A 27,967-nucleotide genomic window follows, 5' to 3' on the forward strand; every position below is an offset into this window, starting at 1 on the left:
CTTGAAATGGATTTTTGTTTTAAAAGCAAATTATGGCCATAAAAAGCTAAAGAAAGCTTCATTGTCCTTATAACTGAGGTCAAAATTCCCTTGAGAGAGAGGAAATGAAAAATCCCTTTGCTGAGGGTTAGCCAGGGAGGCCCAGTGGAGAGAGTGCAAGGTGAGCCCAATAGACAGAAGAAGCCTGAAGAATATCACACCCCAGGCACGTGGGAGGGGTATGGTGTTGCCCAGGACAGGAACTGGTGGATTCAAGGCAATTCAATCCCGAGTGCAAAGAGACCAAGGGCCCCCAGCTAACACCCGGGAAACAGGTTCTAAAGAACTACTAAAGGACAGGTGTAAAGTTGTTAATACCTTACAAACAGGGGCAACTTTCTACCCCAAAAATCCTGGGGATCAAGGTCTTCAAACAGTTAATCATAGAAAAAATATATTTTATTGATTTTTTTACAGAGAGGAAGGGAGAGGGATAGAGTTAGAAACATCAATGAGAGAGAAACATCGATCAGCTGCCTCCTGCACACCCCCTACTGGGGATGTGCCCGCAACTGAGGTATATGCCCTTGACCAGAATTGAACTTGAGACCCTTCAGTCCGCAGGCCAACGCTCTATCCACTGAGCCAAACTAGTTAGGGCAGAAAAAATATTTTTAAGACAAATGACAGTTGTCCATTTTCACTTGTTGTTCAGACCCATAGATGCTTGTCTCAGCCCTGACCTCACTCTCACTCCACCATGGCCCTGCCTGTCCTGCCTCAGTAACCAGATCAGCTCCCCTGACCTGGCGCTGCCCAGAGCAGAGCACTTGGAAAGACTTGTCTCACCAATGAGGGGCACGGAGAATTCATCTTGGTAGGTACGCTGTGCCTGAGGGAGTCCAGGACACCGGGGCACCCAGGGCTGTACCTAGATGCTCAGGCCTCTAGTTAGGGACTCTAGATAGAGACCTCCAAAAGCTATTTCCTATGTTCTGCATGTCAGTGGCCAGAAAACCTTCCATTGGTTTTGTGTTTGGTTAGAACAGGGTCACGGCCATGGCTTAATGCTGCTTCTGTTCAATGCCCACCAACATGGCAGCCCTCCCTTCCAGGCTGGCTGGCTCCAGGGAGGGGTTGCTGACATACCTCTGGATGCTATTCTTTGGATGGGTGGCCATTGACCCTCCCTCAGGAACAATCCTGCAGCCAGGTAAGTTGTCTTCCTTCCCTTCCCCAGGTAGCCCTTTCCACAGAAGTGAGGTTGTCCCTTAACCTGCTAAGGTTTTACTTTTTAGAGTCTGAGCTATTTCTATGTCTGCTGAAGTGATTTATACCATTCATGCAAGAAGACAGACATCTGACCCTCAGATAAGTACACACTGTACACAAAAGTTCCCATCCCAATCTCCCCAGTGTTGAAGTTCCACTATGAGAGCTTCATTCCTTGGCCGATGGGTTTTCCCCTGATGAAAATGAAAACATCCCTGAGAGTTATTATAGGCAAATGTGTTATTTGTAAAACACTCCCCTGTGGTACCCAAACTGTCAAATCTCTGATCTCAGGGTCAGGCTGAGCAGTGGCAGGACAGGCACTGGATCAGCAAGTCTTAATAGGGAAAAGGGAAGAGAAAGAGCTTGATGCCAGGGCTGCTCAGGAGGGTCCAGCATCGCGGGCAGGGCTGTTATCCTAAGTGAGCTTCTGGGGACTCTGACCTGTCGACCCTCAAGGCCAGCATCGCCACCCATTTAGCCTTTGGTTTCCCCAGCATGTGCTTCCCGAGCCTAGCTTGCCCCAGCTTCCAGCCACCCAGGCCATGTGGGCAGAGCTGAGAAGCAAGGGGAGGGCACCCCATGCAGTGAGAACAGCAGCATCCACCCCCAGGGCACCTGACCCCTCCTGGAAGGCAAGCTCCTGGGCTGCTTGCCCTCAGTGTGCAGTCACGCTGTGCTGGACATGAAAGAGTTAGGATATGAGATTCCAATTCTAAGGGGCTGACCACTAGACTGTAAACCTGGACAAGTCACAGGTGCTTCGGGGCTTGTGCCCACCTGGATGCCCCACAGCTACCTTGAAATTGACCTGTGACCAACCCTGCACCAGGCAGCCCTTTGGATGGGTGGCCACTGACCCTCCTTCACCCAGATAGACCATCCTGCAGCCTCCCTTCCCCAGCCAGCTCCTCCTCTCTGCCCCTCACCCAGCTAGCCACCCACCAAGGATCCCTGAAAGCAGCCTTTGACTCTCCCCTCTTCTCACCCTGCGCACACCCACTGTCACTAAGTTCTCTGGATTTATGTCCTAAGTATCTCCCCATCCAGAGCACCACATCCTGAACCAAGCCCACATCCCTCCATCCTTTCATGGTCTCTACCCAGTCTTTCCTCTCTTGTACCCCCATCCAACCGGTAGCCAGAGTGGCTGCTCTAAATATGCAAAGAGAGTCCATGCCTGTCACTGCCCTATTAAACACTCAGCAGGGGCCCCCATCACTAGGGGCAGTGATCCTTTACCTTTTCACCTTTTCAAACCAAACACATGGTCCACCTACACTTCTCCTCCCTCCCCCATCCCCAATTCTGACAGTGGGACTAGGGGCTGTGGCTCTTGCTCTGGCCACTCCCTTCCTCTTGAGAACTGCCACCCTATAAAATGAGGTCTAAGCTCTTAGCCGTACACCAAGCTCCGTGGGCCTGTCAGTGCCCGCCCGCAGCCTCCCAGCCTGTCACTGGTTCTCCAGGGCGATTCCCAGGACCTGGAAGGCACCAGGCTGGTTCCCACCTTGTGGGTGGTCCAGGCTGATCACCTGGAGCCCTCTCCTCTTTGCCTCTCCCTTCAGCTCCATTGCTCTCTCCCAGAGTCTTCCCCCCATACCCCCTTCCCTTAGGCTCTCAGGTCATCGACACTCCCTCTTCATTCCACCTACAGTCCAACAGAAACAACCTACTACCAGGAGCTCCCAGTGGGCAAGTCCTGTGCCTTCAGCATTTCTCTATTCCCCGTGTTGCCGTAGGACCTGGTGCCAGGTCAGTCCCAAATAAATGGAGGTGGAACTAAAACCCAACTACCAGTGAACTGGGAGAAGCTAGGCTGGTTCAGCAAAGCAGCACAGCCAGGCCCTGGGGTCCCAGAGGTGAGCGAGGCCCAAGGGGGGCTCATGGCAGCCCGTTTCAGGGTAAGGTGCTGAGTGTTAGTGGAGGCTGCACGGCAGGTGCCCTAGTGCCTAAATCAGCTCCTCCAAAACAAAGCATTCTTTTCTTATGTGACCTATTCTTCTTGCCTATTTTGAAGCAAAATTCCAGCAATTGATTACAATGCTCAAACTACCAAGTCCAACGCCACAGTATAACATTGATTATGGGGAGACAAGATATTATGATATACCAATATCATGCACCACAACCCCCTTGACTCTACCCAGTTCAGCCCGGCCCTTTATCTGTCTATCTCCCCTCTTCCCTCCAACAGCCTTCCCCTGTCCCTGCCCCAGGACTCTCTGCTCTTTGCTCAGAGGAGCCCTGGAGCTTCCTCTCAGCCTCTCCAGTTTGCTTCTTCACACTCTTGACCCTACTCAGCAAGGATCCTGTTTGAGATTCACCATCCTCAGAGAGCAGCTGAGGATTGCAAATCATGAAAGACGGCCCTGTCACAGGTCATTTTCTTCCCTGTCCCTCTGAAGACCAGGTATGTGGAATCACTGGAGTATGACAGTGCATTTCTATGGGTCATTCCTTGTAGCTATAAAAGAAACAGAAGGTCTAGGAGGGGAATAACAGATGCCCAAGATGCCTGACTTTTTGTTAAAACCCAAGGAAAGGCGAGCACCTGTCTCCTGCCACATCAGCCAGAGGTGCCCGGGTAGAAGCAGACAGGCTATCACCCAGCAGCCTGAGTCCCATGTGGGACTATGCACCAAGTTGTCATTTCCCAGCTGCTCCCACCACTGCCCTGGGCATCCACCCCGGTGGTGATGCCAGCCTCTGAAAGCCCTAGTCCCCAGTCCCCTTGTGAGCTCCAGACAAGGGCAGCACAGAGTTTGCCCCAAGCTTTTCTCTGGAAGTCAGAGCCCAAACTCACCAGTCCCTGAGTGACACTTCCTAACCGGAGGGAGGAGCTGGTCTTGGCCTCGCTGCTTCAACCTTGCAGCCTAAATGAAGACTGTTGAATAAAGGACTGAACCACGCCCTGCCTGCTCTGCTCAGATAAAGAGAAAGCTCGAACCTCTGGGGGTGGGATTATGCGTGAAGCTTATCATCAGCTTCTTCACACACTTCTGGCTTTTTCCAAGTTCTACACTAGGTATTCACTGCTGTAACCATGTAGGACAGAACTAATTTGAAAGAAGAAAGGGAGAAGGAGAGAGAGGGTCAAGCCTCCCTCTGGCCATATCTGGAAACGCCCTTGGCTGGAAGAATCCTTTAACCCCCTGACTGCTGCTGCAAGCCCAAGGAGCACTGGTTTCTGAGCATCTCAGATGCACACTTCGCTGTTGAAGGCCAGTGGATTTTAATAGGCTTTTAGCAAAGGGCCCCAAACCTAATGGTTGGTAGGCAATTTCCCCCCATTCTTCTGTTCTCCAGGAATTATAGCCCCAGCATTCCTTCTCGCCACTTGGAATCAGCTCCTTCCCTCTCGCAGGCCAAGTACAATCATCTGCTGAGTATCTACTGGAATTGAGCATGAGAAGGAAGATTCCAGAAAGAAAGGAGATTTGGCCCCTGCCTGCTGAGAGCCCCACAATATGTTAAGGTGAAAAAAAATATATATATTTCCAACAAGCATTGAATACATTCATTTCAGAAGCCCTCTCACATTCATTTTCAGATATATATATATATATATATATATATATATATATATATATATATATCTTAACTGTTAAGTTCAACACAATATAGGAAACTGAAAATAAATGAAACTGCTCAATGTTTTTTAGAACAAGAGACCAGAAACCTTGGGTCCTGAGTTAGACTCTTAATGAAGATATTACTTAATCAATGAAATTTAGGCTGCTAAACCCAAATAAGTGTTGTTGCTGAGCTGGGCCCTTCCCATCTATGCTGCAGTGAAGGGCCCATCATCCTGGTTTTCAGGGGAGGAAAGTGAGGCTCCAGGAAATTAGGTGATTTGATCAGGGCCACAGAACTAGCGAAGGGCAGGGTCTGGTATGATCCAACCTGGTTCCAGAACCTGTTTTCTCTTTTTACGTCACCACACTTTCCTCCCCTCGTCCAAATGAAGGTGAGCAGATGGAAATCGTGGAGGTTTCCATGGAAGGCAGATGGGAGATGGCGAATGGAAATCAGTAAATGGCCAAGAGCCCAAGGCCCAGACACCATAGTCCTGGAAGAAGCTCCAAGGATTTAGCCAGCTCCTTAAATAAGAAATCTGGTTCCTGTTTCTGGCACAGGGACACGAAAGGATGTAATTCACAATATCTGCTCTCAAAAGGCCCACGATGGAGTTGGGGCAGGAGGAGCTCATAGATCATTACAATATTGGGGCAGGGAGGGTGAGGAGATAGTCCTTCAGTGGAGGCTCATGAATGGTGGGTTCCAGGGAGCTCTCAATCTAAGGCCCCAGCATTAAGCTTCAGCCCCCTGGTCAGATACTTCTACCACCAATCATAAAACCATGCAGACTTCATGCCTTCAATGAAGGGGAAAGAAAGAGGGATTCAGGAAGTCCTGGTGATGCAGAGACAGTGCTGAACTAGCAGGATGGCTGGGCTCAGTCATCAAATACTCAGTCCCTTCAGTGAAAAGGTCAGCCGATGTGGATAAAAGCTCATCCAAAAGGCTGTCTAATTGAACTGACAGGTTCTCTGATCCACTGGTGCACTCCTCAGGCTGTCCTAGAATCTAGCTAGTCACAGATACTTTTAAGGGTTATCTTACCATATCTACCTCTTTCCTTCAGGCAGACTATACCTACAACCAATGGAGCTACATTTTGGTAAGTTTCACCTTGGTCAAGTTCAAACATAAAACAGTTGATTCTGCTTTGGGGCCTAAACTGTGAGCATACGTCATCACAGTATAATCTCTGAATCATGTGGCAGAACTACCCTTGTCCCCATCCCCATCCCTAGCCAACAAAGTCAGGAAACAGCTATTGGATGACATGGATTTATATATCTAATAAGATAAGCCACATCCTAGGACGCAGAGGTAGAAATAAAGGCTCTTTTAGCAACGTAAGCTTAAAGTTGTTTTGTTGTTTTTATTTGTTTTGTTGGGAGATTTTTTTTTTTTTCTCACTAAATGGGAATATGAGAAAATTGGAAGAACACCTTGCATCTTGGACTGGAGAGGGATCTGAGGCCATTCCTCCCCTCTCCAAATTGAGAAAACTAAAAATTTACAACTCCAATGAGCCCTGGAACTTGCTGACTGGGGGGAGAGAAGGGAGGCAAGTCAGTAGGCCCAGGAAGAAGGGAAGGTGGGAACCGGGGAAAATACGTTAAAGGGCAATGGCGTCTAAAAGCTCACATGGGAACTCTGCTGGCCTCTGGAACCTCTGTATGGAGACACCCCAACAGCCTGACACGTGAGGCTCAGACTGTCACAGAGTGTCAGGAACAAGATGGAAAAGATGGGAAGCATGTTATTCTACTTTCCACTCCTCTCTGTGATCCTTCTATGATGTTGTATGGCGTGGATTTTTACCATGAAGATATTAAGGAAAGAACTATTTCAATCTCTCTGTATCTGTATGCAAGATTGCATATCCATGTGTCAGGGACAATGCCATGGGTTCACCAAACCCACTTCCTGTTCCTCCTGGGCACCCACATTTCCCAGTCCCCCTTCCATCAGGATAGGGTCACGTGGAATGTAAGCCAAGGGATTGTAAGCAGAAGTGATGTGTGTCACTTGTAGCGAGATGATTGACAGCAGAGGTGCCTTCTCCACACTTCCTCCTTTTTTGCCTCCCTGCTGGATACAGAGGATTCAGTGCAAACACTGGGACCCTTGGGTTGATGCAGCCACCAAATGGAAGGAGCTGGGTGTGGCCGAAGGCAGCCCGCAGATGGAAGATTCTGAAGTTGTTACAGCAGGTAGCCTGTCCTGAAAACATATTCACACCTTTTCTTTAGCTTAAGATAGTCTTCTAGTAACTCTATGGCTGTTTTTACCATTCCACTTATTCCAGGGTCTCCTTCAGGATCACCAGTTTATCTACATGTTGAATCTCTGTTCCCTACTATTTTCATTTTTTCCTCTCATTAAAAATATATATATACTTGACATACCACATTATATTGGTTTCTAGTCCTCTCATTAGTTATATTATTGACAAGTTCCTTGCATTCTGACAGCTGGTCAATGTTATTTCCAACTTCACTCATTTTAACTTGGCAAAAATAATGTGGATTTTAATTATAATATTGAATATTTTATCTCTTGCATACTTTCTTTATTGTATTTCCATTTCCATCTCAGACTTTTTTTTTTGTATCTTAGTCTATTCTTTTCTATGTCTGCCCTCCTATTTCTTTTTTTCTCCCCCCCCCCACTCCTATTTCTTAGAAGCCATGTATTAAGGATACCAAATAGTTTTAACTTTATTAAGGATACCAAATAGTTTTTTGACATTTTTCTTCTGGTTCCTAAAGCAGATTATTATAAGAGGTAAGTGCTTTTTTGAATCTTTCAGATCATTTATCTTTCTTCAAGACAGTTCTAATTGTTTTTCTTTTCCTTTATTCTTAAATTAAATGAAATCAAGTCCCCTAAAATACAACCTCCAGGGAAAATAGCTTCTAGCGAAAGGTGATCAGGATACACATGACTTCTGGAAATCAAATGTGGTCCACACACAATGAATGGTAACTTTTAATACCTCCGGGCAATGTGTGCCCTAAGCTGACCATAGTAATTACCTCAATAATCAGTCCACTTAAGATCAGAGATTTAAAAGGACAGCTATCCTGGAAACCAGCTGGATTTCACATCCAGGTTATAAAGTGGGTGTTCCTTTTATAGAAAACTGAATGAAGTTCAATCAAACTCATTTCAAGATAGTGGGGAAATTGGTCTAGTAACATCAGACTTAAGGATATAAATACTTATGTGAACCCACATATATTAAAATATGACCCTCTGCTTAATAACTTCCTGAGATTCCATAAAACTCCATTTAGAAATGAGAGAATAAAAGTAACCATCATGGTAACAATTTGAGGGCTATCAGTCAGCCCTGTTCCGGGCATCTTCTGCTTGAAGAAATCATGTGGGAGGCTAATCACACAGGGGAGCAAAGGTCTCAGAAGTGAATTCAGAGAGATGTCAGCTCAACTATTGAGTTGATAGTGAGGGGAAAAATGAAAGTAAACATTGGCATCACTGTATTTCTTCAAATCTAAAATGTACTGATTGATAGATAAAACATTATTTTAAACTAGAGGCTTGGTGCACGAATTCGTGCACCAGTGGGGTCCCTTGGCCTGGCTATGGGATTCAGCCAAAAACAAGCTCTCTGACATCCCCTGAGAGGTCCCAGATTGCAGGCTGGCACAGGCCAGGCCAAGAGACCACACTGGCGCACGACTGGGGCCAGAGAGGGACTGTGGAGGGCTCTTGGACATGTCTGGCCTATCTAGCTCAGTCCCGATCAGCCAGCCCCCAGCAGCAAGCTAACCTACAGGTCAGGGCATTTATCCCCTGGTGGTTAGTGCATATCATAGTGAGCAGTTGAGCGAGCTTAGCATATCATTAGCATATTATGCTTTGACTGGTTAAATGGCCGACCAGTCAACTGGACGTTAGCATATTAGGCTTTTATTATATAGGATATTACTAATCTGGACCAAAAAAGAGGGATTCTATGGAAAGTAATGTTACAGGGGAATATGATCATAAATCCTAACTTGACAGGTCATGGTGGGTGGTCATGCCTTGGGATGATACCTTCTTTAGTGAAAGTTTTAAGTCAGCCCTGCCCATTATTCTTACACACCTGGGTTAACACATCCTTGAAATATCAGAAGCAATCCCCTTTAAGGGGTATTAGCCCTCAAGAGATCACATAATCTTAACTATCCTGTAATCCTTGCTTTCTCCAATCTTCCATGCATCTCCTTCTTAATTTCAAATGCATAAAGAAGCTGTAAAACTTATTCTCCAGAGCATTTGAGATCTTGTTCTTTAGCACCTGTCATCAGTTTGGCTCAACTAAAGTTATAAAAATTCTCTACAGGTTTGGGTATTTCTCACGTTGACACTAAAAAAGGAAAACTACTGCCAAGTATATAATTATAAATCATCATTAATTGGAAGACATATCCCATTTTCAGAGATGTTGACATCTGGGGAATGGGGGAGGAATGTGTGCCTTAGAATGAATGAAGTATGGGAACGCAAATTAGAAGTGAGTGTCACCAACTTTGGGACTTCCTTTCATAGGGTAGGGAAGGTATAAGGCATCCAATGAGCCAGAAGGCCGAGGGATGAGACAGGAGAAACAGGCCATGGGCTTTAGGAGGGTCTCTTGACACCCTGGCTCTAGGGCTTATCAGCAGACAAGGTTTGCTGGCTGATAGTCCTGCTTCTTCTAGGTACAGTGTCCTGAGATCTAAAAAAGCAAGGCAGACTGATGTGGCCAACTTTCAAAAGGTTTCACTCATGAGCACAATCTCCTAAGGCAAGAGCAGACTAGGATAAAAGACAACATGCTGAGGTGAAAATGGTCACGGATACACTACCTGGATTTCTGATTCGCCTAGTTGATGAAAACCATGACAAGACGTATTCTCCAAGACTAGCACATAGCAAGTGCTTACCAAATGCTAGTTCCCATCCCTTACATCCCCCTTCTAAGAACAATCCCATATTTGCCATTTGGATCTGCCCTGCATTTTTCCAATGTCAGGAGAGAGAGATTTGAGGCAAGCAAAGGGAAAATTAAGAACTATCATAGAGGGCAGAGCTGGTGGTGGTAAATAACTCTGTAGGAGTCCAAAGCTATCTCATTACAGTAAGGGCCCAGGGAGTTGGCTCCCTCATAGTATACTGTATCTTAAGAATCTAAGCTCTGGAGACTAGTAAGGGCCCAGGATGGAATTCTAGCTCTGCATATTTCTAGCTGTGTGACATTGGGCAAGTTGTTTAATTTCTCCAGACCTCAGTTTCTTCATCTGTACAATGGAGAAAAAGTCCTTCCTCCAAGGATGGTGAGGTAATGTACAAAGGCGCAGGCCTGATAAATACTAATAAGGGCTCAATAAATGTTAGGTGCTATTATTAAATCATTCTTCATGTGGTCTGTTGACACTAACAATTGCTCTTTACAAATCACAGTCTGAATTCCATTTGACCAGCAAGTGTACAGCTGGGCTGACTGCCTCATTAAATGTTCTCAAGGGAATGCCAATGAATCTGCAAAACTGACTTTAATAAAATTAGGCCGGTTATGTTTGCTGCTAACTTTCGGTATTAAAGACACAGGTAGATTTTTGGCTGATATGCAGTTTTAAATGGTGGGTTCTTTATTATTATTATTATTTTATTTTTTTTCCCATCTGAGCAGGGAATCTGGAGCTTCCAGTGCTGGTCACAGCACTAATTGCCTCTCTAGTGAAAATGCCTGGGCTGGGCTCCAGGCTTTTCCAGCTAATTCCCTGAACTCCCCTGACCTGGTCATTAATTATGGGAACAGAAGGTTGTGCCCAGCCAGCTGACATGTTTGTGCCTGGGGAAGGGCTTCTGGCCCTTCTTGTCAGTCAAGCTTGCAACTTAAGAGAACGCTGTGAGATTGGGACAAGACACCTAGGCCTTCTTTATGCCCGCATCCCTGGGAAGTGGATAAAGGACTCTGCTGCCATCTTCTCCACCTTTTAAACCCTCCATGATTCCAGAAGCACAGGTTTCGGTACCGACTCCCTGGTTTATATCCCAGGTTTGCTTCTGCTGTGAGGCCTTAGGTAAGTCACTGAACCACTCATACCTGTTTCCTCATCAGTAAAGTGGGAGGAGCAACCCCACGGAGTGGTTGCAATCAAATGGATTCATCCAGGAAAACACCGGACAATGTTTGTCATAGAGGAGGCATCAACTATGCTTGGTTATGTGGCAGCTTCCAGCAGTCTGGCTAAATCACAACACCGAGCTGGACCAGCTGAGGGAGGGCACTGGCGAGTGTCTGAAAAGAACACTGTCTGGGAATGTTCCAAGAGAGTCTGTAGTGGTGAACGGTTGTAGGTTGTTAGATAGGCATGGGCAGAGGGTCACCAAGGCAGACAGCCTGGGTGCCTAGCAACAGGCAAAACTACAAGTCTCTGCATGACCACTCCCTTAAGCATTAGCCCCTGGAGATGACATCCAGGCCTCAGCTGTGTTTCAGCTCCAGGTGCAGAGAAGCAGCAAAACCAGAGCAATGCCATGCCTGCCCTCAGGACCAGCTGCACGGACTAATGATCCTGTGCTGTGGCCATCCGTAGAGACCACGACCCTGAGGGGGCACACCTGGAAAGCTGATGACTATTCTATTGAGGTCCTCCCTGAGACCTCCAGATAAAAGTCCTTAAGACAGGACCTCTCCAATGCTCCCTCTCTTTTTTCTGAGCATGCCCACACTTTCTCTCTCTCCCTCTCTCCCTCTCTCCCTTTTCCTCCCCCCCCCCCCCCACCTCAAGGTCCAAAATTGTTGCCTCTATAACTTGTTCCTATTTCTTTTACGGCTCACTTCTACCTCTGTGGCTTTCAGAATAAACTTTCTCTTATAGTTTGAGTTTTATCTCTGATTTTTTCTTAGCCAGAACTCAAGTTCTGAGGTTGGTGAACTGAGGTTTAACACCTGGTGCCATTTCACCAGCAACAGAATGATGGCTCCTCAAAAAACAAACAAACAAACAAACAAACAAACAATAAAAAGTCCAGCTCTTAACTCCCAGAACCTGAGACCTTATTTGGAAAATGGATCTTGACCAATGTAATTAAGAAAAGAATCTCAAGATGAAATCATCCTAAATTACCCAGGTAGGCCCTAAATTCTATTAATTTCCCTAGACCTCAGTTTCTTCATCTGTACAATGGAGAGAGAAAGAGTATCTCTGAGGATTCTGAGGGAATATAATCTGGCCCCCAGAATCCTCTCAGGTTAACCTTAATGTGCATACAAATCACCTGAGGACTGCACTAACCTGCAGGTTCTGGCTCAGCAGGTTTGTGGTGAGGCCTGAGGGTCTGCATTTCTCAAAAACTCCTGGCTGCTGCTGCTGCTGCTGGTAGCAAGAGTTTTAGAGCATATTGTCAGCAGCAGCAGCTCCATGATGAGAAAGGAGACCCTGGAACAAAGGTTCGAACGTTGCAGATCTAATCAGCCACCCGGCTGGGCCACTGTGACAGGGAGGAGCCCAGCTCTCCGCTGCGGGATGAAGAGTGAATGCCAATCACTGGCCTCCGGTGGCGGGTGTCCCTGGACTCAGTCGATGCTGCTGAACTGAGCAGCCACTCGCTGGGGCACTGCTAATGGCCTCTGACTGCTCCTGCTCACCTCCCTGTAACAGGGTCAACGAAGAAATGGAGGGAAAACGCACCGAAACACAGACTCCTTCATCCCTGGCCCAGAACTAATAAAAATGTTGGTGTCGGAATCCCAGTTTCCTGAGTTAAATGAATTGGATAGAGGCGTATAAAACAGTATTTTTTGCTCCAGTGTTTTATTGGGATGAAAGACACTTGTTCCAGAGAGAAGACAAGATGCGCCTCTCATGTAGCCTGGGCTCTTACGTGCCTGGGGTCTGAGAAGCTCGGTTTGGTAGACAAGACGGGAGAGGCCGCTGGCATAAGTGCCCCAGAATGAGGGTGGGAGAGTCTGGTGTTGTTTTTTTTTTTTGTTTTTTTTAAAGCTTTTAACGCTGATCCACTAAAGCCAATGTAGGAATGAGCAGAAGAAGGCACTGATGTTCCTTGGCCTGAGTCCTCACTGCATTCGTTTTCCCACTGATTTCTTTCCTCAGCGCCCCTCCTCCAATCCAGTCCGCACACATGGTTAATTTCTAAAACGCTTCACAAGAGCACCCACGACTTCTTGTCTGCAGCCAAGGTCACCGGGCTTTGTATTTGTACCCACTCCAATGCACGGGTGGCGCTGCCTGCTGAGAGCCTGAGTCCTCTCTGCACTCAGTCGGAAAGAACATGGGGATGGATTTCCAGTGAGAGCCATGGGCTTGGGGAGGGGCTGTGGCACCATGCCATTTCTTTCCAGACAACAGGATAAAGTCACCTTGGCTGTGAAGCTCTCAAACTGGCACTGAAATGCCCACCCCAGACAGACAGGACCGCCCTTCCCACCCCCACACCAGCCCCCAATTCCACACGTGACCTGCCTCAGGCCAGACTTCTTGTCCTCTGGTCAAGGTCTTTTCATTCTCCAGCGGCCAACTCACACCCTCTTCTCAGTTCCAGGACCTCTTGTTTGTCACCAAACTGGCCCTTTTTTTTTTTCTTCTTCTATTACTCATCTCTGTATGTGAGTCAGAACCAAAAGCATGAGTGACCCCAGCTTCCCCTCCCCACAGGCCTCTCCCTACCTGAACTCCGAGAAGAACCTGCCGCATTGGTTTTTTGTGGCTTCATAATGCAGAATTGACAGGGAAGGGAGATGGGAAAAGGGAAAAAGGATGCGACCTTCAAGAACGGTGGTGGGTTTTTAAAACCTTGTGTTGAGAGAGGAGCAGTGATATGAAGTGTGAGGTCGGCGGGTGGCAGAGAAAATGGGCTTAAAGAAGATGTTGCTGTGGTTTACATACATGGCCCCATTCATAGTCAAGGAATGCAAGGCATGGAGTTATTACAAAGAGCTTCTGGTTACTTAAGTCCATCCTTGATGCCAACGTATCTTGCTCAGAAGGGACCTCCTAGTACCGTGGTTGGCAAACTGTGGCTCGTGAGCCACATGCGGCTCTTTGGCCCCTTGAGTGTGGCTCTTCCACAAAATACCACAGCCTGGGTGAGTCTATTTTGAACAAGTGGCATTAGAAGAAGTTTAAGTTTAAAAAATTTGGCTCTCTGGGGGAGATAAGAGATCAACCGAAGGACTTGTATACATGCATATAAGTACAACCAATGGACACAAAACTCTGGGGAGGGAGGGTATGTATTGGGGGGGGGGGGTGATGGTAAGATATGTACACAGATAATAATTTAATAAAAAAAAATAAGGGGGAAAAAGTTAAAAGAAAGAGAGAGAGAGAGAGAGAGAGAGAGAGAGAGAGAGAGAGAGAGAGAGAGAGAACAGCTGCGAAATAAAAAATATATATGTATTTTTGGCTCTCAAAATAAATTTCAATCATTGTGCTGTTGATATTTGGCTCTGTTGAGTAATGACTTTGCCGACCACTGACTTAGTACATGGCCCAGTAACTGTCTCTTCTATGCCTTGCATGCTGTCTCCTGGCATGGCTTGAAGGGCCATTTCCTGCACCTGGCTGCCAGGGTCTGGGGAGGATCCCCGTGTGGCAGAGCTGGAAAGGCCCTTGGAAGCACACCCAAGCCCCTCACTTTACAGATAAAGAGCCTGAAGCTCAGGGAAGGAGGGTCCATTAGCACCTCCAATTCTGTGGCTGATAAAAGCCTGCCTGTGTGAGAAGAGCTGTTTTGAGCTGAGGACAGAGTGTGACTACTAACACCACTTCCCCTCCTTCAGGAGTTGGCACCTGAGGTGGGGGGATCTCGAACCCACCCAGTTGAACAGGTGTTGATTGAAGACACTTTATGTAAAAACACATTAAACATTCTAGGGAAGCCTGCGAGGGACACTGCCCTGTTGTGAATTCCTATATGATGAAAAGCATCCTTACACAGACATTAACCTCCTCTGGTCACGGGTGAAGCCCTCTGTCCTGTCTCCTCTTTCTCATCCTCCCCCTTCTTGTACCATCTCCTCACCCACAAACACCATCCCGCAGGCTTGCCTGTCTTCCCTGCACAGAGGCCAGCCCGGTGCAGAAAAGGGCAGGTGCACCTTGGGAATGTTTGTTTCTCATGGTGGGAGCAGCAGAGCCTCATTAAAGACCACTCTGGCCATGTTGGCCTGATTTTCCCATTGGCAAGGACACATGCAGCATCTCGCTTTCTTCCACTGTCAGGGTCACAAGGTCCTTGAAAGACAGCCTGGCCTGAGCTGCTCTCAGCCTACCCATTCCTCAGTCTTCCCTGCCGCCCCCTGCAGGACTCATCGCGCTGGTTTCCTGCTGCATTGGGGGCAACAGGAGGCACTGGCCCAAGATGTAGGGAGACACTGGGCATCTCCTCCATTGCCCCAGCTCCTGCCAGAGAGGCCCAGGTTCCAGCTCCCACAGTGACCCTGGCCCCTGTGCTAGGATGATATCCACGCCTTCTTTCTGAGACCAAGGGGGTATGTGTTTTGTCCAAAGAAGGACACACGGATACCTGGTTGTCAGTGACTGGACCGGGTTTCCTGGCTCTGCCCTCCTCATCTCTACAGAAAGTGCCTTGCACTTTTAAGCCAAAAGAGTTGCAAGTCATTGGGATCAACAAGTTTGAAATATATGACTTCTAAAGAACAACCACAGTCACAGAAACACAATCCTTTCATCGGCTAAGCATGCCCGCTGGGCGTGGGGAGCTATTTAAACCTTCTCTCTGGGAGGTGGAGGTACACCACGTACAGTAGCTCAGGCGGTGACCATAACTAGGTCACTGCCTGCTTCGGTGCCTCAGTTTCTGCATCTAAGGAAATAAAAGTGACACCGAATTGCCATTTCTAGAAGCAGTTAAACATCTCTTAAAATACTCCACAAATGCAACTCCTCAGATTTTGGGGCCAGATGGTTTCTCAACTCTGCAAAGTTGGTTTCATTTCATATTTAAACACGCCGTGTATTTTAAACACACAGTGCTTCTGCTAATTAACACTTCATCATGTCTCAAGAGTCCCGCAGGCAATTGTTAACAATTTGTAGCTGGTGGAAGATGGTGTCAAGAAAATGAATCCTATTTCTTTCCCAAGTTTCAGCCCTGGGAGAGCATATATGCAGCACCTCGTCTCTCCCACCCTGTGTGAACGGAGTGGTGGGAGCATGGGGTGACTCCCCTGGGACGATGGGGATGTGTAGCACAGCACCACCTCAGGCCCTCCAGCAGGGCCAAGGGGCCGAGATTAGTTACACAGGTGCACATAAGTGAAACAGTGACCTAACAAGAAGACATGGACAGATGTGCACACATATATGCCCACACAGCACTTGTAAGAAAAAGCAGGTCAGTGGGGCAAAGTGCCTGAGTGTGTGTGAGCCTGGAAAGCAAGGCCAACCAAGCCACAGGTGCAGAGTAGGGGCTGGGGCCGCTCTGCCGCCATCTCACTAGGCTGCCTCCACACCCTCACCCCACTCCTCTGAGCCTGAAGTTTGACCATTGAGAGGTTCCCTTGGCTAATAGGTCTTCTGTTTCAGGGCCAGCACTCCTGGGAGAGTTGATGAGATATGTGTTAAGCCTGCCTACCTCAGCGTGACCTAAGGACATAGCTTTTTTCCTGGAGTTTTGCGGACAACAGGGGCTGAAGGGCTGGGGAGACAAAGAGATCATGGAGAATTCGGGAGATGCACTGTGAGGATGCAGCTGCCTTAGTTTATTGTCCAGGGGGCCCTGGACACCTGGGAGTGGGGGAAAGGGGTACTCAGAGGCTGATGGGGCACCAGAGTGGGAAGGGATGGGAACACCTGCTTACCTAAAGTTCTGCCTAGGACAACCCGGGGGGACCGGCTCGCACCGTGCACACCACTACAGCCTCAGGCTGCTTCTCTGGGGGGAAAGGAGGAGACTGAGCAAAAGGTTGACATGGAGCCAAGAACAAAAAATGACAGGAAGGACTGAGAGTGAGTGGGGAAAAGCTCATTGTGTGGAACCTTCTTCCTCAAAATGGTAAAAACCACAAGAAGTAGGCTGGAGAATTATGATTTATACTTTAAAATATTAGCAAGGTGGCAAGTTTTGACTGAAGTACTTAACATATTCCTATAGCAGTCTAAAGAGATGCTCGCACATCAGTGGTTATCACCACAATATGAAGCATTATACTTTGTGTACTCTTGCTTTGGGTCTTATTTTTAATGGAATATTAAGGGAACACAGTATTGTATTGTATTTTATTTTATTTTTAAATATATTTTATTGATTTTTTTACAGAGAGGAAGGGAGAGAGATAGAGAGCTAGAAACGTCGATGAGAGAGAAAAACATCGACCAGTTGCCTCTTGCACACCCCCTACCGGGGATGTGCCCACAACCAAGACACATGGCCTTGACCGGAATCGAACCTGGAACCTTTCAGTCCGCAGACCGATGCTCTACCACTAAGCCAAACCGGTTTCAGCGGGAACGCAGTATTTTAATTGTAACTTTGTGAAATATCTTTTATCTTGAAGTCTGTTGCTATTTTTGTCCTTTATGAAATTTTTGTCACCAGGTAAGGCAGGATTACATTTTCTTCCAGATTGAGTTGATGTAGGGTATTCTTGGTTATCGAAATAGTCATAGCTTTGGTACTTTGAAATGGTAAATATTCATGATGTGTACCATCTTAATTACATAAAAATGGAAGCTTAGTTGTGTAGATACACAGGACTTAGGAGAACACATCAGACTGTAAACTGCTTATGATTATGGACGGCTTTGTTCTTTGCTTGTGTTTTTCAGTTTCCTATATATGCACATGTTAACTTTATTTAAAAATGTTACTTTAAAAGCCAAAAAAACCACAAGAAGTAGACTGGAAGTTCTAAAAGAGAAAGGTCCTGTCTGTCCTTGCTCATCACTGTCTCCCTGGCCTCTAGAAAAATAGGCAGCACTCAGTGAGAATTGAGTACAATGAGACGAAGTGCAATGAGATGACTTCTCAAGGCCCTTCTAACAGACTCATTTGATAGGCGTGGCTTCACAAGCTCTTGCTGGAGTTATGGAGGGGCCTCTAGGGAAAGGAAAAGCCCGAGACCCTTACGGAGCTGTGCCTTGAGCTCTGCTGGCTTTCTGCTGTTCCCCTGGGTCACTGCTTCCTCAGGCAGCACCTGGTCCTTGGCCAGCCCGCATGTCACATCAGGCAGCCCGGACATCTTCCCTGGTGACGCCCATTATAAGGTGACCAGACATCCCGCTTTTGGCGGGACAGTCCCGATTTTTAGCAATTTGTCCCGTGTGCCTCGGTGTTTAAAAAAAGTCCCATTTTTTGAAAGAATGCATGACAAGCTAGGGAATGGCAGGAGAATGGGAAGGGAATATACGGTTTTCAGCGGCCATGTGGCTATTTAGCCAGGATATGAGTTTTATATTATTTTTGTTAATTTTATAATGTTAAACTTTAATAATAACAAATAATTGTTGAGATCTGATTATCAAGAACTGCTTATCAAAGTTCGAATTGTTGATCAGTTGTTAGAATTCGACCACCATTGTTTGGACTTAATGAACAATGGCATTTTTGGGGATTTGCAACAACAAAAACATTTTGTAACTGTCTCTCAGACGATACACATCGTACTGCATGCTAGTAAGCTAGTTAAACAACTGATGGCATTACAAATCAGCTATTCAGATAATTTAGGTAAGTAATTTACTTATTTATTTCATAAATACATAAATTTTCTTGAATTTAGCAGACAGTACTCATATTATTTATATTTTATAGTGGCGGCAAAAAGTCTAGTGCTGACCTTGAAAGTTACACTTACAACTATACATAATTTTTATTTATTTATTATATTTGTAAATTGTACTTATGTTAAAATTTTAGAATATATATTACAATACTGTTTTTGCATTCCATGAATTTTTTTGTTGCTCCATATAGACCAAATTTTTAATCAAGAACCTCCCCCACCCCCCCAGTCAATGGTGTCCCTTTTTACCAATGTTAAAATCTGGTCACCTTACCATTATAAGAAGTAGATGTCATGTCATCCAACCTTAAGTTTCCCTCAACCAAACCTGGTGCTCAACCGGCAACAGGCTCTGTGCCAGAAGACACTGACGGGGGATTCTTTGGGGCATTTTCCCCCTTCGTTTTTAAGGCACCACGGGCAAAACAAAACTGCTGGTCTTCTGTTGAACCCAATGCCCCAAGTTGATGTTTGTGGCCATATTTTCAACCCTCCCCTCCCCTTTCAATGGGTTCAGAGGATTAAAGGGCACAGGCAGCAGGTGACAGCCTAGCCATGACTCTGTAGACGCTAGAACAAAACTAGTGTTTTGTAACCAAACCAAGAAGCAGTAGAAAAATATGTATGCATCCTATGGATCTTTACAGTTTGGAAAGCCATACTGTCAACCAATCAAAACCAGCCCTGGATGTAGCCAGCGACACTCCTACCTAAAGCCCGTCTACAAGAATCCAGTTCCACACAGAAGCACCTCACACAATGCTAATTCCTCAAGGAATTTCTTTCTAATTGAGAATCATTGGAATGTCATGTGTATCTGGACCAATCCAGATCCTATATGTATGAGACAGGAAGCTTTCCTGATCCCTAGAAATACTTGAACCACACACCATACTGAAACATCAGGGCCCTCAGAGGGCATCCATGGGAAAGAGCTGGGCAGACTCCAGAGGCCAGCTAGCTGAGTCTTGAGCTAACTCACTGTGTGACGGACAGCAAGCCACTGACCCTCTCTGGGCTTCCATTTCCCAGAAGGGAAACACAGGATAGGACCAGGCAGCCTCTGAAATTCCTTCCAAGTCAGAGGTGCCCTTTGACTGACAGTGAGTCTGTGATTTGAACAGGTCCATGTGGGAAACTCAGCCCCTGGACCCACCTGCTCCACAGCTGTCCTCAAATGGCCCTCAGGGCTCTAGCTGGTTTGGCTCAGTGGATACAGCACCAGACTGTGGACTGAAGGGTCCCGGGTTCAATTCCGGTCAAGGGCACATGCTCAGGTTCCCGGCTCAATCCTCAGTGTGGGGCATGCAGGAGGCTGTCCATCCGGGATTCTCTCTCATCATTGATATTTCTATCTGTCTCTCCCTCTCCCTTTCCCTTCCCCTCTGAAATCAATAAAAATAGATATTTTAAAAATGGTCCTCAGGGCTGTGGGAGTTGGGGATGGAGAGGAGGATCCTTTGTCAGCCAGAGTCAGAGAGTCAAGGTCCTGGGAGCAGGGAGGTTGCCTCTGAACAAAGAACTCAGCCTAGAAGCCTCTCTAAAGGAGCCCAATGTTTGCCTGGGGGGAGTCAGTAGCTTTCTTCTGGGGAGATAAACAAAGGAACTCATGAGGGTTTTATCCCCGGTGACTGGGGAGGGGCATGCAGGAGCTCGATGTGAGCCACACTGCCATGATCTTTACAAGACAACAGAGTCACTGAAACGTCTCTTGGAAGGTAGCGGGTTCTGGCCTCCATTTGTCTGTTCATACGTGTCTGAATGCGCCTTCGCCTGCTTCTTAATTCCCGTCTCATCACAGTCACTCTTGGCAATGAGTCCCACAGACAATTTCCAATCTCTCACCTAGCATGCAAGAATTCCATGCACTGACATAGACACACATGCAAATTAGCTGCTTTTATAAGCTCCTGGTCTAGGGGCCATCTTTATTAGGTAATACAATAGGCTGCAATTTTGCAGAATCTTTTTTCTGGGCATTTGCAGCAGCAGATGTTGCTTCTTGCAGGAGACGGGAAATCACTCCTGGCACGTCTTCTCCCTGGTGATCCCATCTGATCGGTGGGCTGCTCTATAAGGAGGCTTTAATAATGCATGGGAAGGAAAGGGCTGTACAGCGCATGAATTAAACACCAAGTCACGGCTCAGACCTGCTGCCTTGAAATCAGGGCTGGTGGGCAAAGCACATGGACCGGCTTCCAGCCTGGAGTCCACTGATTTGCATCGAGGAGGAGGGTTTGGATCCCAAAGCCTTTCCTGAAGACGCCATCTGACAAGTGCAGGCCTGAGCCAACAACATCAGGGGGTCAGGTGCCGATTTTCATCTCCTTCCAGCAGCCTGGGCGCACGAGCCACTGCTCGCTGACAGACGAAGAGATGCCTTCCGTTCAGCCTTCGGGAGTGCTAGGGGTGAGCATGCATCTGACTGACATCTTACAACATGTTGTCAAAGAGGTGTTGCAGGTCTGGTCAGAAACATCCAGGGTCAGAGGCAATGAGGTGGAAAGGGAAGGCAGACGCTGCCCCTGGGTTCCCAGCATGCAGGTTACATAACCGATGCCCCTGTGCCACCTGGGAAGCTTTCAATGTTGCTAATAACACAGAAAGGCTGGCGAGTTTTCAGAAATGGGTTGCTGCTCTGATAAAGAAAGGATCGTGTTTCTCGCCCCCAAGTCCCTGTGCTTTCCGCAGGCACACACAGCTCCCTCCCCGGGAGCAGATGAGCAGACTCTGTCTCTGTTGTCAAGGAAACCAGTCTGTTCTCAGCTCCAGAATTGGAAAGCCTGGGCCGGGCCTCAGCAGTGCCTTCTGCCCACTCCTCCTGACGGGGCCTGCCATCTCTTCCCCACCAGGGACGCTGAAGGCCCTTTCACAGAATCGCTAGTGTGTCCAGTGAAGTGGGGTTCCATCGACAGAAGCCAACCAGGGGGCAGGTGCACAGGCTGCATGAACAGATCCATAAAAAAACCAGCTCATCCACATGAAAAAGGAGAGGACAACTGGCCAGGGGCTGGGACAAGTGCCGAGTGACTGATCCACGTTACTGGGAATGGCTGAGGGAAGTAGGATTGACCACCCAAAGCCAGACCAGCACCTTTTCCTCTAAGACATCCACCCTCACCTTCCTCCAAACGGGAGAGTCAGCCCCTTCGCCTCCACCAATGGAATGGTGGTGGTGGGGGATGTGGGTAGGGGTATAGAGGCCAGGGAAGACTTTGGGGGTAAAGGGCAGGGGTAAAATGCTCCCGATGGGTGGGGCTATTTGGAGAATCGGGGGTAGAACAAGGTGTGGGATAAGGAGAGAGGAGAACCTCAATATCACCGCCATCTGAGATGGAAAGGAAACTGGGAAAGACAGAGGAGTAAACTAGCTGCTGGCAGGAGAGGAGAGAGGATACCCAGGGTCTTTAAAGATCTGATGCTCTGTGAAAGCCGGACATGGGAGCAAGTTAAAGGGCCCTGAGACGATGCCTGATAAAGACAGTCTCACTAAGAAACAAACAAACAAACAAACAAACAAACACAAGACAATCCATGTCCTTGATCCTGTGAACTCCCCGAGCCCACGTTGTGTCAGTAACCCTTTCAAAGGTACCTATGCAGTCACCTGTTTCATCTGTCCTTTCAAACCAAGGGCCCAGGGGATCCAGGTCGGACTCATCTCTCGATCCACCTCAGCCCTGGAAGAGCAGCTTGCACATAGCAGGACTGAGGAGGGTCTGCTGAGTTTTCGTGGACGAATAAATTCTTATTCTAGACACAGTGAAGTTCCCTACAAAACGTGCTCACCATTGTGATGTGATTATGAGAAAGGATTTTAAGATGTCTATCTCTAGAACTCGGAGTATTAGTTGAAGGGTGATTTATTCGACTGTCACAATTATTATTGTTATTATTATGAATGATGGTATTGATTTTGTCAGCCCAGGGAAGCTGAACAGAAAAATGGGGGAATTAAGAGTGCCCTCCGCATTAAATCCTGAGCGATGTGCATAATGATTGGCTGAAAGAGAAAATGACCTCTTAGCCAGTAGTCCTAGACTTTAATCTGACCATGGAATCACACAGCAAAACTCTGTCACACACCTGGGTCTGTCCTGGAGGTTATGTCACTCACAATCCCGGGGACCTAATTTACGCGACACAAAGTCTAAATAGTTCAAACCTTTTGCTGGAATTTCTCAAACACCATGAAGAATAGTTTCCATCCATGCTTTTGAAAACCCGCCTTTTCCTTTCTGATCCATTGCACCCGCATACACAGCCCCTACGTGCCTTTTCCTCAAGCCTCAACCTTCCCCCCCCCCCCAAAAAAAAAAAATCTCCTCTGTCCCAGCCAGCTTTGCTTTATTCCTACTTCCCTCATCCCCCTTCGCCTCACTCTTTCCCCGACAGCCTCAACTTTATTGTGCAAATTTAAAAGTTCATTCAATTTGTCTTTCCTATACCCCAACCTGCCCATCTCTCCTCTCAAACCCTGTCTCTATCTCCCCGCCCCCCGCACCCTCATTTCATCCCAGAAGCCAGAACAGGCCTGACTAGTCCTGGTCCTCCTTCTCCCTCCCCCCACCACCGGGGTACAACTTGGCAAGGGAGGGAGCTGTGTGCACAAAACCCGCCTTCTTCACCTGCCAGGGGAGCAGGGAGGCTGAGAACAGTCGCTAGATGATAATGACTTCCATCCCATCCCTAAGGAAAGGCTGTGTCGGGAGAAGGAGAACTGGACAGGCATGAAGGCATGAGAGAGACTCGCAAGGGCAGTAGCTGGTTGCAGCTGGGTTCGAGGTGGCCAGCTGGGCAGATGTCGGGAGCACCTGCCATCAGGCAGCGCTGAGCCCTGGCACAGTGAACTCCAGTTTACACAGAAATGCAGGATCAGTTAACCAGGTTTCCATAGAAACAGCACGCGTTAACTCAGGTTTCCACACACAACTCCTCACTTTATGATACCGTTTAAGCTGGCCCTGCTCCCATTGAGTAGACAGAAACCTTCTGGTGGCTCCTTGACTGTGCTGACCTACGATTTCTGTGTATGTTTGCAAAATGCCCCTCTAGGTTTCATGGTGTGGGAATGGCAGACCCCTGAAGTCTGCCACCACATTCCGTTGAAATTTCTAAACCATATAGGTGCTGTGTACTGAGCTCAGTTATTGGGTTATTATATAACTGTTAGAACTTTCCACATGCCTTTCAAAAAGCTGTCTCGTTCAGAAAATCTTATTCTTTCCTTATTTTGGACACAACGAGAATCTATTTCTTCCCACTCCTGCTAAAAAAAAAAAAAAAGTTGAATGGATACTTAAATCTCAGCTTGGAGGGAGACAGAATCATTAGTCCACCCAGGATGCTCATTAAAGCACAATTCAGGAGAGAGCCAGACCATTCTTATTATAAAAAAGGATCCTTCAGGCTTGATACTGTTTTGAAACATTTGATTCAGATTCCATCGCCCCAAGAATTCTTCAGAATATGATTCAGCTTCTCACCTCCATGTGAGGCCAGAGGGAGCAAGTCCGGCAGACACACTGCAGATTGTCTCTGACGCTCACTCCCACCCTTTGGAGTGAAAGCTATTATCCCCATTTTACAGAAAAGGAAACTGAGACCCAGAGAGTCTGAGTAACTTGCTCAGGTACACACGGCTAATAAATGGCAGTGCTCAGTACTGGACCTGGGCTCCTCTGGTTCCAAAGATCAGGGTACTATGAGGCCTCCAGTTGTTCTGTAGCTTGTTTATTTAAAAAAAAAATTAAGCTCAAACCGATTTGGCTCAGTGGGTAGAGCATCGGCCTGCAAACTAAAAGGTCCTGGATTCGATTCCAGTCAAGGGCATGTACCTTCGTTGCGGGCACATTTCCATTAGGGTGTGTGCAGGAGGCAGCCGATTGATGTTTCTCTCTCATCGATGTTTCTAACTATCTCTCTCCCTTCCTCTCTGTAAAAAACAAAACAAAACAAAACAAAACAAAACAAAAAAACACACAATAAAATATATTTTTTTAAAAATTAAACACTACTTGGGAGACTTATTTATAAATAAAAGCCAAAATCCAGTACGGAATGACAAGAATGTTTTAAATGATTACAAATATTATAAGAAATCCTAGTTTAGGGTAGAGTCTGGCCAGCCATTTATAACCAACTCCTCCTCCTTCAACTTTTCACCACAAGCCAATGTAAGCTCACACACAAAATCAGGTCATAACTCATAAGCGCTCCAGGATTGAAGACTGACAACCAGACCGGAGCCAGAATGGTGAAGAAACATTTGCTCATCACAACACTTAGGAGGTTGAAAGGAGAGGCACCAATAGTGATTGACGCAGGCACTGGTCTTCCTCACGCACCAGCTGTAAAGTGAGGCCTGATTGCTCCCCTCCGCCTGGCCCCTGGCTCAGGCTCTGTCCCCTCCGGGAATTGAGCAGCCTTCCCGCTAAGATGTGGAAAGCCCATACTTGCCAATGGCATCTGAGGTGGAGCAGCCTTGCAGGACCGAGCCCTTAACTTACAGGATCTGACTCAAACTGCTAGATAGTGTCCAATGACACAGGATGCCCAGCTAGTAGCTGGAGTTAGAGAACTGGTCAGAGTGGAAAATAACTTACACATGTGTTTCAGAAACACTGTGAGTAGAGTAAATGAAACACGTCTTCCTTTTACTCGCCTCTCCCCCCGCTACCCCCCCCCCCCAACCCTGGATGCGGAAGAAGATGGTGAGACAAAGGGATACGTTGCCCTGCAGAGAAGTAACAAAAAAATCAGAAGTGGGGAAGGTGGGAGGTGCAAGGACAGGCAGCAGCACTGGGGCAAGGGAGAGCACAGCAGAGAACAGAGGCCAAAGAAGCAGCCAGTGAGCACTGCCCAGCGATGGAGAACGGCCAATCCATTCTGAGAATCACTGACGTCTGACATTGAATTTAAAAGTGGTTCCTGGCACCATACCATAAATACCTTCTGTTTGCCTAATCCTCTGATTAAAAGTCTGACATGCAGAAGAGCCGTGTGTTAGTGGTGCTTTGGGAGAATCAAGGAGAAAGGACAGTGTTTAGTGAGGGCAAATGTATTAACTAGGAGGGCAGCTCCTCTGGGAGGCAAGCTCTCAAACCTGTCGGACGCCTGCCGCTCTTCCCCAGGAGGTACCTGCTTCCTCTCCACGTTTGGCGATAGAGGAGGAGGGTAATTTCCCACCCTCTTCAGTTCAGCACTGTCATGTGACCAGTGAAATATGAGCAGGAGTTCATCCAGGAGACAGCATTTTAGATCCAACCCACGCTACTGCCACTAGCAATTTGCAGGTGATGGCAACTCCATCGGCCTAAGTCTCTGAGTAAGAAAGATGTAGGACAGGGTCCCAAAAAAACCCAATGGACATGTAGCAGGAGCAAAATGCATAAACCATATTTAAAAACTTCCCATTAAGTGTGTAAAATCTCAAATTTTGATTTACAAATAAGTTTGTAAAATTCTGAAAGATTTGTCAGTGTTACTTTTAAATTAATCTGGTTAAAAACAAACACACAAATAAATAAACAAATAGAAAAGCAGGAGTAGAGGCCTCCCGAAGCCATGGCTGTAGCTTACTTACAGTCATACCCCAACGTGGCAAAGACAACACAGCTGTTAAGAAGGGGACAATGCCTTTCAAACCCAGGTTTTAATTTGCCAGGCAAATTGAGACTATGTCTTTAAATACTCCCTTCTCAGAATTCCTGGTATATTTTGGGGAGTGAATTCCAGAATAGTCATTTTTCCTTACAGTTTATCAGCTATTCTAAGGCAAGGAGTTGGTATAAGTATTTCAAATGAAGCAAGAAATTATTCTGAGTTTATTTTTTTTTTAGATAAGAAACTTAGCTAAATACCTCAGAAACATAATACAAGCACCTCACTTGCACGTGGATATTTTTAATAAATCAAAATGAGCTTACTTGGGCCATTTAGGGTCACAATATTATCTGCTTGCAAATCATTCAACATTGAAAATGAAGGCATTTGGACTGAACATTCCAAACAAAATGCATTTGACCTTTATAAGACCCTGAGTAAATATCTGAGGGAAGGAAAGGCTAAAGAAAAATTTAATAGCATTGTTAACCATTTTGTGAAGCTAAAAGCACACTGAGGATACTTTTGTACCCAACACTGATCTAAATGGCTGAGCTGCTCAGTCAGTCAACTTCATCGAAATGGAACACTTGGAGAAAAGAAATGAATGCTGTTGTAAGACGTTGCCAGCGGTTCAACTGAAGGAAAAAAAAACATTCAGCAAACAGTATGTAGAAAGTGGAATAATGAGCAAAACCAGGCAACATCCCACAGGCATAGAAGTTACGATTTGGTGCAGGGAACAGGCCTTGACCAGTAATCGGAAAAAAACTATTGTACCTGCAATTGCGGTCATTGCCTTGAGGGAGAGACACAACTGTGCTAGGAACACCTACACAGGCAGGCCCCAAAGATACGATGGGTTCAGAACCTTCCGATCAAGTGATTATCGCTATAAAGGGAGTTGTAATCTTTTTGCTGATGGAAAGTCATGCCTTCAGTTTGTAAAAAAAAAAAAAAAAAAAAAAAAAAAAAAAAAGGCAACATCTGTGAAATGCAATGAAGCAAACAAAGCACAATCAATAAATAGTGTATGCCTGTAGCTGGAGAATTTGGCCTCTTGGAAAAGCAGCTCAGAGACAGCTTTCTTGAGGAAGTAATACTTGAGCTGACACTGTGGGGAAGAGTGTCAACAGTGTAGCAGGGAGGAGGAAGTCTCCCAGGCTGGGCACCAGCATGTACACAGGGCCAGTGGCACACCAGAACATGGAAAGCATGAGGAATCAGAGAGGCCAGAGGGGGTGACACGTGGGAGCCAAACAGTGGTGGGTGGTGTCCATCCACTCAGCCACTACATGCATCAAACCTTTATGAAATGAGAGTCTTCTATGTGTCCCAGGCACCAGGGGAGATAGAGCAGTGAACAAGGCAGGTAAGGATCCCATTTTCTTGGGATGCACATTCTAGATGGATAATACATCGCATACTTTTAAAAATTCAGAGTGGTAAGAGCGATGAAGAGAATTAAAAGAGAACAACCACTACACTTACACTTAAAAATGGGTAAGATGGCATGTATATGTATTTTACCACAATAAAAAATATTGAAAACAATAAAAAAAAAATGAACTCTAAACAAATGAATAAAAAATGTGGTTGACGTATTCACCATTTGGCAACCCACATGGTAATAATTATTTCAAGTAAGAAACCTCATTGGATGCTAAAACTATTGGGCAAATCTAGGCTGAGAAACAGGGTGTTTTGCATGGTCTCAGAGTGTATTCCCACAAGATACTTAGTAACTGCAAGAGATAAACATGAACT

At 46.5% G+C, this 27,967-nt stretch overlaps 1 protein-coding gene and 1 long non-coding RNA gene across 2 annotated transcripts in view; one reads left to right on the plus strand and one right to left on the minus strand.

Annotated features, from left to right (window-relative positions):
- The window catches only part of ADD2 (adducin 2), a 97,246-nt gene that overhangs the window by 41,486 nt on the left and 27,793 nt on the right, over nt 1–27,967 (minus strand). The gene's annotated exons all lie outside the window — the stretch shown is intronic.
- LOC118717503 lies at nt 17,031–17,667 on the plus strand. Its single transcript, XR_004987505.2, has 2 exons — nt 17,031–17,080; nt 17,328–17,667. It is a non-coding gene; the product is annotated as an uncharacterized LOC118717503 (long non-coding RNA).

The sequence above is a fragment of the Pipistrellus kuhlii genome, unplaced genomic scaffold, assembly GCF_014108245.1.
Source record: "Pipistrellus kuhlii isolate mPipKuh1 unplaced genomic scaffold, mPipKuh1.p scaffold_m20_p_13, whole genome shotgun sequence".
NCBI lineage: Eukaryota > Metazoa > Chordata > Mammalia > Chiroptera > Vespertilionidae > Pipistrellus > Pipistrellus kuhlii.